Genomic DNA, 16,696 nt, shown 5'->3' on the forward strand with positions numbered 1-16,696 from the left:
GTAATGTACAGGTTAATAAAAGCTTCAATCAGACTTAGAACTTTTGCAACTCATATTGACAGATTTATTATAAATCATTGTTCCTGGCAATGCACAGGTTATTAAGAATTTATATTAGTGTAGGGACCCTTGAACGTGGTCTGCCGTGAAGTTTGGCTCAAGGGCTTACAACAATTTGGCCAAAATGTTAAACTAAAAGACCATTTTATTTATTAGTTATTTATACATGTATATTTAGGCACTGTACCGTATATAAGTTTTTCTGGATGTGCACTGAGCTTTGTCTGTGTTTTATGTTATGTCTCTGGTTTTAAATATAAATTGCCATGCTCAGTAGCACTCCTCTGTGAAACTTATATGCTTATATATATGTTGTGGGTATTTTGGGGGTTCAATTTGAGCTTGTAGGTGTTCTGTAGGTAGTATAAGGAGCTCTGTTTTTGCCATGTTAAGTTTCAGTCGGCGGATGGCCATCCAGGATGATATTCCAGAGAGGCATTCAGAAACTTTGGTCTGTATAGCAGGTCAGGGGTTGAAAGGTAAATTTGTGTGTCGTCAGCATAGAGGTGATATTTAAACCCAAAAGATGTGATTAGGTCACCTAGAGAGAGTGTGTAGAGAGAAAAGTGAAGGGGTCCCAGGACAGAGCCCTGGGGTACCCCCACAGAGAGATCAATAGAGGAGGAGGAGGTGTTAGCACAAGAGACACTGAAGGTACGATGGGAGAGGTAAGAGGAGATCCAGGATAAAGCTTTGTTCCGAATACCAAGAGTATGGAGAATGTGAAGGAGAAGAGGGTGGTCCACGGTGTCGAATGCTGCAGAGAGGTCGAGTAATATGAGCAGAGTGTAATGACCTCTGTCTTTGGCAGCTTGGAGGTCGTCAGTTATTTTAGTGAGGGCTGTTTCAGTAGAGTGAGCAGTGCGGAAGCCAGATTGTAGAGGGTCTAGTACAGAATAGGTGTTGAGAAAGTGTAGCAATCGAGAGAATACAAGACGTTCAAGGAGTTTGGAGGCAAAAGGCAGGAGGGAGACAGGTCAATAGTTAGAAGGACAGGTAGGGTCAAGCTTGCTGTTTTTGAGTAATGGTATAACGGTTGCATGCTTGAAGGATGAAGGAAAGGTACCAGAGTAGAGGGAAGAGTTAAAGATCTGTGTGAGCATAGGGATTATATAAGGAGCAAGAGGTTTTAGGAGATGGGAGGGAATGGGATCAAGAGGGCAAGTGGTAGAGGGAGAAGAGGAGATCAGCAGTGATACATCCTCCTCCGAGATAGCAGAAAAAGAGTCAAGAAAGACAGGAGGAGAGTTGGGAAGCATTGTGGGATGGGAGGAGGCAACAGATGGGATGTTCTGCCGTATGGACTCCACCTTTTTCTTAAAAAAGTCAGCAAAGTCCTGAGGTGAGATGGAGGAAGAAGAGGAGGCAGCTGAGGGTGGTCTGAGTAGAGAGTCAAAGACAGAAAAGAGACGGCGTGGGTTAGACTTGTGTGTGTTGATTAGTGATGAAAAGTAGGTTTGTTTAGCCTGAAAGAGGGCAGAGTTGAAACAGGATAGCATAAATTTGTAGTGAATGAAGTCTGCGAGCGTATGAGATTTCCTCCAGAGGCATTCAGAGGAACGAGTGGAGGAACGCAGCATGCGTGTGTGGGAGTTTAGCCAGGGTCTGGGGTTAGAAGGGCGAGGACGGCAGAGAGAAAGTGGGGCATGAAGATCAAGAGAGGAAGATAAGGCAGAGTTGTAGTTCCTGACCAGGTTGTCAGGGTCTGAAGCAGAACTGAGAGAGGAGAGGGAGGAGCGTAAAGTGGAATCAAGAGCTGGTAGGTTAATAGAGCGCAGGTTTCTGCAAAAACGAGGGCGAGCTGGAGATGGAGAGAAGCGAGAGAGAGAAAATGAGATGAGGTGATGGTCGGAGAGAGGAAAAGGGGAAATGGAGAAGTCGGAGAGAGAGAAGTTTTTAGTGAAAACCAGGTCTAAGTAGTGGCCATCCTTGTGGGTGCTGGCTGCAGTCCACTGTTGAAGGCCAAAAGAAGAGGTTAGAGAAAGAAAGCGGGAAGCCCAAGGGAGAGAGGGGTCATCAATGTGGCAGTTGAAGTCCCCAAGGAGAAGAACAGGGGAGTCTGAGGAGAGAAAGAAAGAGAGCCAGGATTCAAAGTGAGAGAGAAAGGCAGAAGGGGGATGAGTAGAGGAAGGTGGGCGATAGATGACCGCCACATGGACCGGGAGAGGAGAGAAGATCTGGACTGTGTGAGCCTCGAAGGAGGGAAAAGCAAGAGAGGGGGGAATAGAAACTGTTCTGTAACGGCAGAGAGAGGAGAGCAGGAGTCCCACGCCTCCACCCCTGCCACCAGGGCGTGGAGTGTGGGAGAAGGAAAGGCCACCATAGGAGAGGGCAGCTTCCAGAGCAGAGTCAGACTGAGTGAGCCAGGTCTCAGTTATAGCAAAGAGAAGCAGAGATTGAGAGAGAAAGAAGTCATGCACAGAGAGGAACTTGTTAGAGAGGGAGCGAGCATTCCAAAGGGCACAGGAGAAAGGGAGAGAGGAGGGAGGGTGACAGGGGATGGGTATGAGGTTAGAGGGGTTGACACCAGAAGGAGTAGAAGTTGCATGTGGAAGGCGAGGACGAGAGCAAGTAGAAATAAGGCAGGGACCAGGATTGGGAGAGATATCCCCAGAAGCAAGGAGGAGAAGCATGGACAGAAAGAGAATGTGTGAGGATGATTTGTAGGGGTGTGTTTTAGTGCAGGCGGCATAACTGTGTGGTGACAGAGGGCGCAGGTAAGAGAGGAGTTCATGTGAACTGAGAAGTGGTGAAGTAAGGAGAGATGGCGAAATATGAATAGAGTTAGAGACATGATGAGGCTGGTGGAAGGAAGTGCATAATTTGAAAATAAGTGAGGTTACAGTAAATATAAAAAGTAAAGGTGGCATCACAGCAATAGTAATGTGTTGAGATGTGCAGTGTGGGATGATAACCTCCTTTCCAGCGTAGTTCAAATGCAGGAATCAGAAGCAGTAGATTGTGTCCAATTTTTCCACTTCTTTTTGAACTTCCTTTTTTAAACCTCCATACTACTTTAAAGATTTCTACTTAAAAGCATTTCTGCTTAAGAGCAAAGGCTGCAAGCAGCAATGGCTGTTGTAAGTTTACTTATATACATTTAGAAAGTCACCTGGTTGGTACAACAAACTTATTTAGCACATGTGAGGGTAGTTAAACCAAATTGTTTTTCAAAGGTGGGTGTTGTCTTGCACAAGTGTGAAAGATGAATTACATTAAGGCAAAAAGGGGGATGATTTCCATACAGACAATTTGAGATGTTTTTACCTAAATTGAACTAAAATTAGCTAAATAGACAGCAGGGTATGAGGATTGCAGGACACACAGACAATTTGAGATGTTTTTACCTGAGAAAAGACAAGAGATGAGATGAGATGAGAAGCAGATCAATGGTCCCAACTTCCTTTTTTAAACCTCCATACTACTTTAAAGATTTCTACTTAAAAGCATTTCTGCTTAAGAGCAAAGGCTGCACATGCTCTCCATTATGCTCCCTCTCCCCCACACTTTCTCCGTTACGCTCACTCTCCGTTACGCTCACTCTCCGTTACGCTCACTCTCCGTTACGCTCACTCTCCGTTACACTCACTCTCCCTCTCTCTTCTATACACACACACTCCCCCCTCACTTAGGCTAAGGCCCCGGTAACTCAGCTGCAACGCGCGCCCGCGAGATTGGCGGCGTGTGCAGCCGATTACCTGGTCTGCAGAGAGCTGCAGGAAGAGAGACCGGGGGGGCTTGGCGGGGGAGTGACGGGGGCGCGGCCATGACGTCACCCGGCAGGTTCACCCTCATTGGCTGAACCACCGGGGGGCGTGCCGTATCTCTCGACGCGAGTCCTGCTCTCAATTCTATTGAGAGCAGGGGCAGCTCTCGCCTCAGCGCTGCGGCCCCCCCCTCGCAGCGGGCCCGGCGCCATTGAGGGGAGGGCTCTCATCATAGTAGGCAGCGGGGTCAAGCCCTTACACATACACTTAATGTGACACACACACACCTCTCTCACTTTAAGAGAGCTGCCGGCACGCGCCTTATCCTTCCTCTCCCTCCTGTCAGCTGGAAACTGTAGCTACTTCTGGGGCTGGCAGGGAGAGGAAGGATAGCAGTGACCGGGCGGCTGCTGCTGCTCAGCTCGGGCGCCGCCGGGCCACTGCTATGTGGGGTGCAGCCGTGCCGCTGGGCCCGAGACAGCTGGGAGAGTGTTCCCAGCTCTCCCCCCTGGCGACCATGGAACCCCTGAGGGGTGCTCGCAGAACCCCAAGGTTGAACAACAAAAAAAAGATAGCAATGACTAAATGGGTCCAAGTGGTATTGAAGAGGTTAAGATGTGAGCTCTTGCTGGACTGTTCTGTATGACCGCACTGCATATAAAGGTACAAAGCTTTCAGCTATAAATGATGCACAATATTTTCACTAAAATAGTTTTCAGATACCCCTTGGCTGCAGAAGAGACATGCACCACATTGCACTAGAGGGATTAAAGCAGCAGAGAATGGTCTCCCCCAAATAGAAAACTATAACGTTTTCTCCCTTTCTGCACCTTGAACACATTCACCACATCAAATTCTGAAAATTGTCACTTCCGCGTAAATTCCTTGTGAGAGTCATGAGATGACTGTAATAGTGTCCACATTACACACTACCCATTGTAACCAAATGCTAATCATTAATTCTATAAGTATTCTGACTAACTAAAAACCAATACAAATATCACTTGTGAGCACATTCACATCTCAGACAGGTCTGCAACACTGCTTTTCACCATTATTTCCTAGTATACAGTGCTTCATCTGCAGCAAGGGATTCTGGGAAATGACATGCAAATGAGTACCTGTGTCACCTTTTGCTTCAAATCCATTTTTACATGGATTCCTATAAGCTTATGCTTTCTGCATTACACAGCTTGTCAGCACAGCCTGGGTTAAGTGCATAGCCATAACTAAAAGTACTGTAATACAAAATTAACTATTCTGATTCCTCTGGTCACATGGTGTGAAGAGCAATGACATGACAAAGAAATACATGGGTTTGTTTTAAAGCTTTTGAATCCAGAAAGAATGTGCAATATGACCAAAGGTAAATGTGTTTTGTAAAGAGAAACCTTGTTGTAAATTGTATGTAACCCGGTTTTCTCCCCCACCCCCCACCCACCCCCTACACACTAATCGCAGATAGGGTCTAGTACTGGGAAAACTACACTGTTACATGGAGTCGTGTGGTGCATACCTGCTGGCTTACAGTTGTCCTGAGTCTCCCGCATGATGGTAGGGGATGTCAGAACAGGCTTCTGGGGCATAACTGAATCGTACTCACGGTGACAGCACTTCCATCTCGTGCAGACCCCGTAAAAGTCCTGGATCGCCGCAAAGACACAGACGGAGTGTGGTGCTCCGTGTTTGTGAGTGTACGGCAAGATATAACTGAAGAAGAGGGTCCGTCCAGTTTGTGGGTCCATGAAGCTAAAGGATCCCGTTGTCCCGTTATCTACCCCGAAATGCCGGTAAAATCAGAGCAAAGCAGTTCTCACATGGACTTAAAAGAGGTGGCCATGAGACTACATCCCTCACCTCTCGAGAGTCTTTGCAGGGACGACTTCAGTGCCCTATCATGTTCTAATTGGCGGTTAAGCGTAGACAGTCCCTGTTCCAATAGAATGGGAGATATACAACTACTAGACAAGGCCATACTGCAATTGGGTGGATCCAAACCTGAATCCCCACCTCCAAAGCCATATCGCAAACTAAAAATCTTTTCCGGGGTCAAGCCTGCTCCTGCCGGCGAAGAGGCATTCGACGCCTGGAAAGATTATACTTCACAAGTTCTAGAAGAATGGACCTATCCTGATTCTGTAAAGAGACAGAGGATAATGGAATGTCTACGGCCTCCCACTTCTAACACGAAAAAAATGTACAAGGATCAACATGCGGAGGTCACAGCGCAACAAATGATGGAGTCTCTCACCCGAACCTACGGAGTAGAAGACGACATGAGTGAGCTGTGGTCCAAATACTACCACCCCCGCCAAAAAGAGGGAGAACACCTATCAGATTTTATACAGCGGATCCTATTGATCTTGTGGGATCTACGTTCCCGTCAAGTCATTAAGGCCTCAGGCGTGAATGAGTATCGACGCACCCAATTTCTGCGGGGCGCCTACCCACCCATCATATCATAATCATGATTAGACGCTCACTGTTGAAAGGGGAACTCCCTACATTAGAAGACCTACTGGATGAAGTGAAGGGGCATGAGGCCTACACTAGGTTACATACTCCCAAGAAGACCAAGGACTCTCGTAAGGAAGAGACCAAGGAGGTAACCAGTTCAAAAGCCAAGGGGGCTACTAAGGAAATCTTCTGCTGTGAGTCCTAGGTCAGCGCCTCGGTCACCTGGCAGCCAAAGACAATACGGCGAACAGCATTGCTACCACTGTGGCCAAGAGGGTCATATCGCTAGGGATTGCCCGAAGCTCCAAAAATCTCCCAAAGGTGCCAAGTCCTTTACGGTACAAGTACAACAAAACCCTTACTACTTTCCCGGCCTTGGCCGAGGAGAGTGACGAAGAAGCGAAGGTCCTCATGGAAGATAAGCCGCAACAAGATGCCTACTGTCGGGTAGGACCCAACGCTATAATAAGAGTCGTCATGGAAGGAATCTACTCTTCAGCTCTATTGGACACCAGGTCTCAGGTGACCATCATATACCGGCCGTTCTACGACCAACACCTCAGTCATCTTCCTTTGCTGTCGGCGGAAAAGACGATTACCCCATCGATGGGATAGTGGCAGTTCAGGTGGACACCCTGCAGTTGAACACTAACGGATCGCACCCCATGGTGGTGGAAGCTCTGGTCTGCCCCGAGTCGAGGGAACATCCCAGTGCACCCATCATATTGGGCACGAACGCGGACATAGTGAGATCTGTGATTTGCTCTTACCTTCACGAGGCAGGTGAGCTACCTTTGTTGTCCCTGAATATATCTCCCGGCCTAAAGGATGAATGCTATAGGGTGGCATCACAAGAAGAGTATGGTGAAATCTTCAACCAAGAAAGAGGCTTAGTAGAGATTCCACCAGGGGGAGTGAGACACATGACGGCGATGGCCAAGTATTACGGTCGCGAAGAAGCTGATAGATACTTCTAGCTAGAGGCCCCCTCCCCTGAGGAGCTTCATTGGGAATATAGAATGGTACCTGAAATACGCGAGTGAACGTCAGCAATCCCCAAGAGAATTACGGAGTCTATTCAGAATACCTCCTTGCATCCAGTGCCGTTTGAAGTAGGACAAAGGCTGGGCAGGATATATCCTGTTACTCCTGTAGACAGCATAGCGACAGTGAACGTGGCCAGTGCGGGAAAAGAGCCTGAAAAGCTACAGTTCGATTTCGGGGAGTCTCCACTGTCAGAAGAGTGGAAGGAGTGGTTAAGTGTTCAGCTGGCAAAACAGCAAGAAGTGTTCTCCACTAGCGAGATGGGCGTGGGATGCAGTAAAATAGCTGAACACACAATTCGTCTGAATGATACCACACCCTTTAGGGAGAGGTCAAGACGAATAGCCCCCCGAGATGTGGAGGATGTGCAGAATGTCATAACCGAGATGGAAACAGCTGGCATAGTGACTGAGTCATGAAGCTTCCCCCATCGTCATAGTGCGGAAGAAGAACGGGTCCATCCGGCTGTGTGTGGATTATAGAACTCTGAATCGACATACCATCCCCTATCAGTATATATTACCCCGGATCGAGGAAATCCTTAACGCATTGAAGGGGAGTCAGTGGTTCAGTGTGCTGGACATGAGGTCGGGATACTACCAAGACCCCATGAGCCCGGAAGATCAAGAAAAGACGGTGTTCGTCTGCCCTCTCGGATTTTATCAGTTCACCAGAATGTCTTTAGGTATTTGTGATGCGCCTGCGACGTTCCAGAGATTGATGGAGAAGACGATCGGAGACATGAACCCTCGTGAGTGTCTGGTTTATCTGGACAACATAAACGTGTTTGGAAAGACCCTAGAAGAACACGAGGCCCGTCTCATGAAAGTGCTGGATAGATTGAGCAAGGAAGGTCTGACGTTATCCCTGGATAAGTGTCGTTTCTATAGAACGTCAGTCACCTACATAGGCCACATAGTATCCACGGAGGGGGTGGCTACCAACCCTGCCAAGGTGGAAGCGTGGTGAGTTGGCCGAGACCTGCCAATGTGATGGAGCTACGATCCTTCCTAGGATTGTGCGGGTACTATCGCCGCTTCATCGAAGGGTACTCCAAGAGGGCCAAAGTACTGAATAGCCTTCTGAAGGTTAATCCGGAGGATCCCCAACAGAACAATATTGCTCCTTGAACACCATTTGGCGATCGGTGGACATTGGCCTGTGAACAAGCGTTTAACGGATTGAAGAAAAGCTTGACGGAAGCCCCAGTATTGGCTTATGCGGATCCCAAAAAACCTTACATTCTCCACGTGGATGCTAGTTTCAACGGCATGGGGCCATACTACATCAGAAGTATCCTGCTGGTCTGCGCCCCGTGGCATACGTGAGCCGAAGCTTAACACCCAGTGAGCAAAACTATCCGGTTCATAAACTGGAGTTCCTTCCCCTTAAATGGGCAGTGGTGGAAAAACGGCATGATTATCTGTACGGGGTTTCATTTGAAGTCAGGACTGACAATAATCCACTGACTTATATCCAAACAGCCAAGTTGGATGCTACGGGACACAGGTGGTTGGCCGCTCTATCCAACTATCAGTTCACCCTGAAGAATAAGCCAGGGCCCTTAAACATAGGGGCCAACACCCTATCCTGACGACCGGGACTGAGCGAGACATCAGACGATGGTCCATGGGAAGAAATATCTGGACCTGGAGTAAAGGCTATATGCTCCACTGCAGCCATTGTGAAAAATAGAGTGGCATTCTCTGAGTTGCGAGTAGCTGATTCCTTAGGTTGTCGACAACAGGCGCTTCCTGATGCCTACTGCCATCCTGACGGCATGGGCCTCACTCAAAATGTCATCTTCACTTGGAGAGAATTAGTACTAGCACAGATAAGTGATCCAGTGGCTAACGCTGTCCGTGAGGTCCTCCACCTCTATGGTGAAACGATCCCCCACTGATACTGTGGCCCTCCTCATGAGAGAATGGGACAAATTTAAAATGGCTCCTCGATCGGGTCGTCCCATACCACAATCACCCTGACCGACGACAATTGTTTCTGCCCCGGCATCTGCACCGCCTTGTCTTATGATCCTTGCACAATGATCACAGACACCTGGGGGTGGATAAGACCTTTGGATTAGTAAGAGATCGATTCTTCTGGCCAAAATGCAGGAGTCCGTAGAGCAGCATTGCAGGAAATGTCTACGGTGTATTCAGAGAAAGACACTGCCCACCCGTGCTGCCCCAATGGGCCATCTCAAAAGCTCTGGCCCCATAGACTTAGTCTGCATGGACTATGTGTGCATAGAACCAGATTCAAAAGGCATCGGCAATGTGCTGGTAGTGACAGATCACTACACCTGCTATACACAAGCGTTTCCCACGAAAGACCAGAAAGCTATCACTGTGGCCAAATTACTGTGGGAGAAGTATTTTATGCACTACAGTCTGCCAAACCGAATGTACTCTGATCAGGGAAGAGACTTCGAGAGTAAGCTTATCAAGGAGTTGCTCAAGTTGCTAAACATTCAAAAGTCTAGAACCACTCCCTACCACCCTGAGGGAGATGCGCTTCTCGAACGATTCAATCAGATTTTGTCGGATATGTTAGGTACTCTGAAAGAGTAGGGAGAACGGAGCAAACATGTCGGGTCACTAGTACATGCATACAACTGCACTCTGCACGAATCTACGGGGTACACGCCATACTTCCTGATGTTTGGGCGAGAGGCACGTCTGCCTGTGGACATTTGTCTAAGGGTTTCTACTGATGGGGTACCCAATATGACTCACTATCGCTATGTGAAGCGACTTCAAGACAGTTTACATCATGCCTACCAACTTGCAGAAAAGACTACAGCCCAAGTGAACGCTATTGAGAACTTCGGCCTGGAGACGCTGTCCTACTGCGTAACTTATGGATCCCCGGCAAGCACAAGCTGCCGGATCGATGGAGAAAAGGACATTTTGAAGTAGAGTCCCAGGTGCCGGGCTTCCCTGTGTACCGCATATGGGATAGAGATGGCAGGGTAAAGGTTTGGCATCGTAATCATTTGCTACCCATACCCCAAGTGGGTGAGGATAACTCAGAACCACAGACTGTAACTAATAACTCTGAGCCTGCAGAACCTACAGACACTCCTATTCTTATAAGTACCCAAGATCAAGATCCTATGGAGGGAACCTCTGCTGAATCCACCAGCGATTTGTGGGCACCTCCCGAGGGAGCATCGAGTAATGGGCCTGAACCCCAAGACCTGCCTCCAGCGACTTCCACAAGTCGTCTTAACCCCAGTAGTCCTAGTTTTGTACCTAGTAGAGACTGTGTTCTATCCGATTCATCTCCTGCCAGAGAAATGGGGCCTCAAGCCCCAGAACAATTTGTTTGTGAAGACGCTACAGAGACTGAAACTCGCCAGAGTCTTAAAGTGGGGCGTCCACCTAATAGAGTGGCATACGATCAATTAGGGGCACCCCATTATGAGTTTCACCAGCCGGCTAAAGTTAAGCTGGCCTCCGTGATTAACATGTTTACAGAGTTGTATAACATTGTTTAAGTGGAATAATATTGTATTATAGTTATGTGTTGCATTTTTGATTATATAAAATGTGTGTGATGCTGTTCCCAAGCGGGGACGCTGAGGTTTCCACCAGGGGATGTAGCAGGGTGGCTGCTCTGTGGGCGCGCAGGTGCGTGCTAGCTACGGGAGCGTGGGTGCCAACGGAGGGGACGCATTAGAGCCTCCGTTGGTAGTCAGGATGGCAGGCGCGTCGCTGGGGGGATCCCGGCGGTATAAGGCTGAAGGCGCTGCCATCTTTGAGGTTGCGCATGCGCATTGAGTGTGGTGTGCGATGGAGCCCTCAGAGACCTCACGCATGCGCAGAACACAGCGCACGAAGCAGGGCCAATCAGTAAAGGCTCTTGGCAGGGACTACAAGTCCCATGAGCCTTAGGGACGGACACGTGATGCCAGAGAGCCAATAAAGCTTTAGGATTCTCGGGCATGACAGGATATAGTGATTCATGGAGGGCATGTTTAGGCAGTAGGAGCCAGGAAAGGATAGGGGACAGAGGTGTCTGTGCAGAGAGGCAAGTAGCCTCTGCACTAGTACAGAGAACCCCCTAGGCCCCAGATAGGCCCTGAGTCACTTGTTGAGTGTATGGCTCCTCCAGGGACAGGCCCACGACTAGGGAACCTATCCCATTAGCATTACAGTAAGAGTTTAGGGACATAGCGGATGCTGGATTCCCTGAAGAGAGGTCTGGGACCAGACCTCACAAATGAGAGACATTATCCGAGTGGGACCATCCTTGAGGGACGTCGCGGAGGAGATCGTGGCTCGGCGGATCCTTTTCTAAGTAACTGCGGACCTTGTTTCAAATAAACCGAGTAAATCATTTTCATGTATGGCTTGTGGAAACACCTATACCCCTAGGTGTTTCCACAAGCCATACATGTTTAAGATCTATTATTTTACACATTATAAACATACGGAATTTATTATGATTGATATATCTTGGTACTAAATGACCATATGAATATGATTTATTCGGTTTATTTGAAACAAGGTGTTGCAGTGACTGTTTCCAGTCACATATATTTTTTAACATGTTCAGATTTATAATTAAAAGAAGAAAATCAAGGCTCCACGGATTTGCTCAATAAACTAATTTATTGTCAAAAGATTTAACGTTTCGGCCACACAGGCCTTTCTCAAAAGCAGAAATGGCATAATCCTGGATTGACACAGAGAATCCTGAACCAGGAGCACCAGTAGTTGTATCTCTTTTGATTTTGATATATTAGTGTGCAGCATTTATTATTTTTCTATTCAGATTTATAATTAAACATTAATCTTTTAACCAAATGTTCACTAATATGATTAGTTAAACATTTTTTTTTTTTGTTCTGTGTCTGTATGCTTTGATTAACACTCCACTTCATTAATTGTGTTCAAATTTTATCACTCAGTGCATCTTCTCTGTGATTTGCTGGAAAGCTCATTCATTATATGCTACAGCTGATACAATTGTGGAGTTTTTTCTTTACAACTGAGTGTTATGTTTCCTGACAATCCACTCTTTGATAAAGCGCCTTGAGCGTGAAACATGTCAGAGTTTTTGTCAGGACTTTGTGGCTATGTTCTTTTAACCCAATAAATCCTTGAAAGAAATTCCTGTGTCCCATGTTGCATTGGTGAGGCTGTGCTCCAGTTCCTGTTTGGATTCTGCTTGCTGTCTTTAAAGTGCACCAACATACCGGTACAACACAGGCGCTGATCATGCCTATAAAGGTGGGTTCTTTGGGGACATTATTTAGACAAGTGACCAAGGGACTTATACAATACTGTGGACACGGTGTGGGGTACACGGTGTTGGGGGGGCACAAGCTGGAAAGAGGCCCTGCGAGGAGTGTGGGCAGTTGTGTATATAATCACTATAGAGTATAGTGTAAGAGTATCCATTATATCTCATTACAGTAAATGTTGTTCTATTTTTACCATTGTATGTGTTCATTTGATTGTGTCATGTGAGGGACTGCTTCCACTCTGCTGGGATCCCTCACAGGTGGAGGCGCTGGCACCAGATGGTAAGAGTAATTCCCCCCAGGCTCTCTGTAGCGGAGGCTTAGGCTCCTGGGAGCAACAGGTACAAGGGCAGCACGAGTAGTCACTGTGTTTCAGGGGAAACAGGGCTACACTATCTTATTGAAGTTCTTACAAAAGTGTAATTATTATTTTGTACTACTATTATATTATATTTATTATAGTCCCAACATACGTAAAAAGTGCTTCACAGTGTGAAAAAATAGGCAGTGTAAAATGTAGAGGAATATAATTCAATAGAAAGGTTAATATACCAGAATATAACATTAGTATAATGGAATGCTTGCCCTGAACAGCATACAATGTAAGTGTGTTTTATACACGGCATATGTTGCCAGGTGTCCAGCTTTGACCCGGACAGGCCGGTAATTTTGCAGTGTGTCTGGTCAAAAAATTGAGGTAATATTACCACTGTCAAAACCACGAGGGCGGCGGTGGCGGATAGCGCGAGTGTGCAGGTGGCGGCAAGTGCGGAGGAGGCCGGCTGCAAGCCCTGGTGCTGAGGGGGCAGGCCACGGACGGTGGCCCGGGAGCAGTAAGAAGACTCGAGTGCTGAGTGGAGAGGACAGCAGTCCGAGGACGGCGGGGGCGGAGCCCACACCCTAGCGGCACCGGCGCCAGAGACTGTTGCAGTGACAGGTTCCAGTGCTGTCTGTCAGGAGATAAGGTAAGGCCTGGGACATAGAGGAGCAAACAGCGCTGAGCCGCGCTCCTGCTCTGCCTCGCCTGCTCCAAAATGCTGCTTTTTCGTGCCCTTGCAGGCGTGGCAGTGAGCGCGCTCAGGGGGCGGGGGCGGAGCGGAGGCGTGCCAGGAGGCGGAGCGGGAGACGAGGCTAATCCCTCGCTCCCATTGGATGTGAGCGGTCACGTGACCGCTCACATCGCTTCCCCGAGCGGCAAATTTGAAACCTGCCTGTCTCGGCAAAGTTTCTCAGCCTCCGCACGCATCAGCACGCATGCGGAGGGAGAAACTATAGCCACGCTGATGACAGATGCAGGGGCTTTGTGCATCTGCTCAGCGCGGCTCAGCCCGCCTCAGCGAGCTTAAAACTCACTATGTCCAGGCCTAAGAAGAAAAACAATTCTGGTTGAGGAGATGATGATATTGGGGGATGGGGAATGAGATGATGATGACGTGGGGGAAATGAGATGATGATGGGGGGAATGGAGATGATGATGATGATGGGGGGAAAGGAGATGATGATGATGATGATGATGATGATATGGGAGGGTGAAATTAGATGATGATGATGGGGAAGTGAATGAGATGATGATGGGGGGAAAGGAGATGATGATGATGATATGGGGGGGGGAAATTAGATGATGATGACCATGTTCTCACCTGTTCCCCTCCCTCTCTTACACATCCACCTCTTCCACTCCCTCTCACACTCCCCCCTCATCCTCCCGCCCATATCTCCCACCCCCTCACCCTCTCCCTCCCTCTCGCTGTTACACCCTCACCAATCCTCCCCCTTAGATTCCTAGTGCTCCCCCTCCCTCCCTTACACCCCCACCTCACCCTCCCTCCCTTACATCCTCATCTCTCACCCTCACTCACACCCCCACCTCTCACCCTCCCTTCCATACACCCCCATCCCTCTCTTACACCCCTTCCCCTCTTACACCCCCATCTCTAATCCTATCCCCCTCCCTCTCTCACACCCCCACCTCTCACCCTTCCTCCCACACCCTCACCTCTCACCCTCCCTCCCTTACACTACTCTCACCTCTCCCCCTCCCTTACAATCTCCTCTCCTCCTCCCAGCCGTACAACCCCATCCCTCCCCTACACCCTTACCCTTCACCATCACACCCCTCCCCCTCCCCTACACTCCCATCTCTCCCCCTCCATCTCCACCTCCCTTAAACTCCTACCTTTCCCCTTCCCTCCCTTACACCCCCTTCTCTCCCCCTCCCTCACACCTTTCCCCTTCCCTCCCTTACACCCCCACCTCATCTCTCCCTCTCTTAGACCCCCACATATCAGACTCCCCCCTCTCATTTTCGACCCTTTCCATGTATTTGTTTCCCCCCTCTTTCACTCCTCGTCCCTCTCTTACACCCCCAACACTCCCACCTCCCTCTTACACCCCCATCTCTCCCCTACCTGTATTACACCCCCAACTATGCCCCCTCTCTCTCTTACACCCCCTTATCCCCCTTACACCAGGTGCCGACCAAACAGTGGAGGCTGTTACTCCACTGAGCCCTTCAGGAGTGAGGGGGGTATCCAGAATGGACCAATTAGGTGAAAAGGTGGAGCCAGGGCCTAACAACAGCATAGGAGCGGAGCCTGGGAGCATAGGAAAGTGTAACTGATCAATGGGAACCAGGCCAATGGGCCTAGGACCCAAACCCCAGTACCCAAATTCAGCTCCATATGTGCGGCAGGGTTACACGCCTCACTGCCGGGGAGAGAACGATGCGCCAGCCTTGTAGTGTGTACTCTCCCAGCTGGTGATCGCATCCTTCTCCAGCCTCCAATTGCCCATTAACACTGCACCAGGCCCCTAGGATTACCAGGCAGCTTCTCCAAAAATACTGGACTAAATGAAAGGTGCGACATGCTCGAGACACCCACACACCCCTCTCAGCTCCATGCTGTTTCCTCCTCGCTTCACCCCCTGACACCTCCTCCTGGTTGGCTGCATTAGGCTAAGGCCCCGCTCCCTCCGTCAGCGCTCCCGCACTGCAGACAGGCGGGGCGCTGACATACACAGACCGCGATATGCGGTCTGTAGGGAGCGGGAGGTGGGAGGGAGTGGGAGGCTTGAGCGGGAGGGGGGCGTGGCTTGAGCGGAGGGACCCGCTACTCTCCCCCCTCCTCCCTCCACGGGCTCAGGCTGGAGCTGCTGATTGAAGTAATCACAAGCAACACACACACACTCATACACACGCAGGCACTCATACACACACGCAGGCACTCTCTCACACACACGCACACGCACACACACACACACACACACACACACAGAGACAGAGGCAGGCACTCCACACTCCTCCCCGCTCTCCGAAGCCTCTCCTCCTCCCGAAGCCTCCCCTCCTCATTGGCTCACAGCCACACCACGTGACGCGTCGACGCTAGGGATTACAATTCTCTTGTATCCCGTAGCGGCTGACGCGTCACAGCATGTAGTGAGCTGTGCAGCCAGGGGGGACCGGGACCGGCTCGGGAGGATTCCCCTGCTGGTGGGGAAAGCCCGTGCAGCCGCCCACGCCGCCAGGTGCAGCGGGTCCCAGCCCTTACCAAGCAACAGCCCTGCTCTCTCCCTGCTCGGGGAAATCCCCCCCCCCAAGCCAGTCAGATCACTACATCCAGAGAAGTAATACCGAACACATATATATCTAATATAACCTCTAATTTTTTACTGGACAGAGTGTCCAAATACAGGACAGTCTAGTTCAATACCGAACACCTGGCAACCCTACCCCACCCAAAGGCTAGACCTCTGACTCATGCTCGTCACTTAGACATCGTTACTGGCCCAGGAATACAATGAGTCACACAGATACATTTAAAACAATATAAACACATACAGAGATAAATAATCCCAATGAGATATTACCAGGGTTGGAGACCATTGTCCAACCCTGAGATGGCCCTTTAACCCTTTCAGTGGGTCACATCTTCACTGAAGGAGGCAGCAAGAGTCACATCCATAACTACTATTTAGACTAAGAAAATAATTGTACTGAAGTAATTCAACATACTGCATTGGCATAACCAAGAACACACAATGTTCAAATGTCTAAAAAAAATAGCTTATTCCATTAAAAAAATGTATTTAACTGTCTAGTTATTCTTAACCTAGTGTACTTGTGCAAACGGTGACAAACAAGACATTGGAAAGCAAGCAAAGAAGTCAACAAACC

The 16,696-nt window shown here is 48.9% G+C and overlaps 1 protein-coding gene across 1 annotated transcript in view; it reads right to left on the minus strand.

Annotated features, from left to right (window-relative positions):
• CDC20B (cell division cycle 20B) overlaps positions 1–16,696 on the minus strand; it is a 100,578-nt gene that overhangs the window by 66,417 nt on the left and 17,465 nt on the right. The gene's annotated exons all lie outside the window — the stretch shown is intronic.

The sequence above is a fragment of the Ascaphus truei genome, chromosome 1 (assembly GCF_040206685.1).
Source record: "Ascaphus truei isolate aAscTru1 chromosome 1, aAscTru1.hap1, whole genome shotgun sequence".
Taxonomy (NCBI): domain Eukaryota; kingdom Metazoa; phylum Chordata; class Amphibia; order Anura; family Ascaphidae; genus Ascaphus; species Ascaphus truei.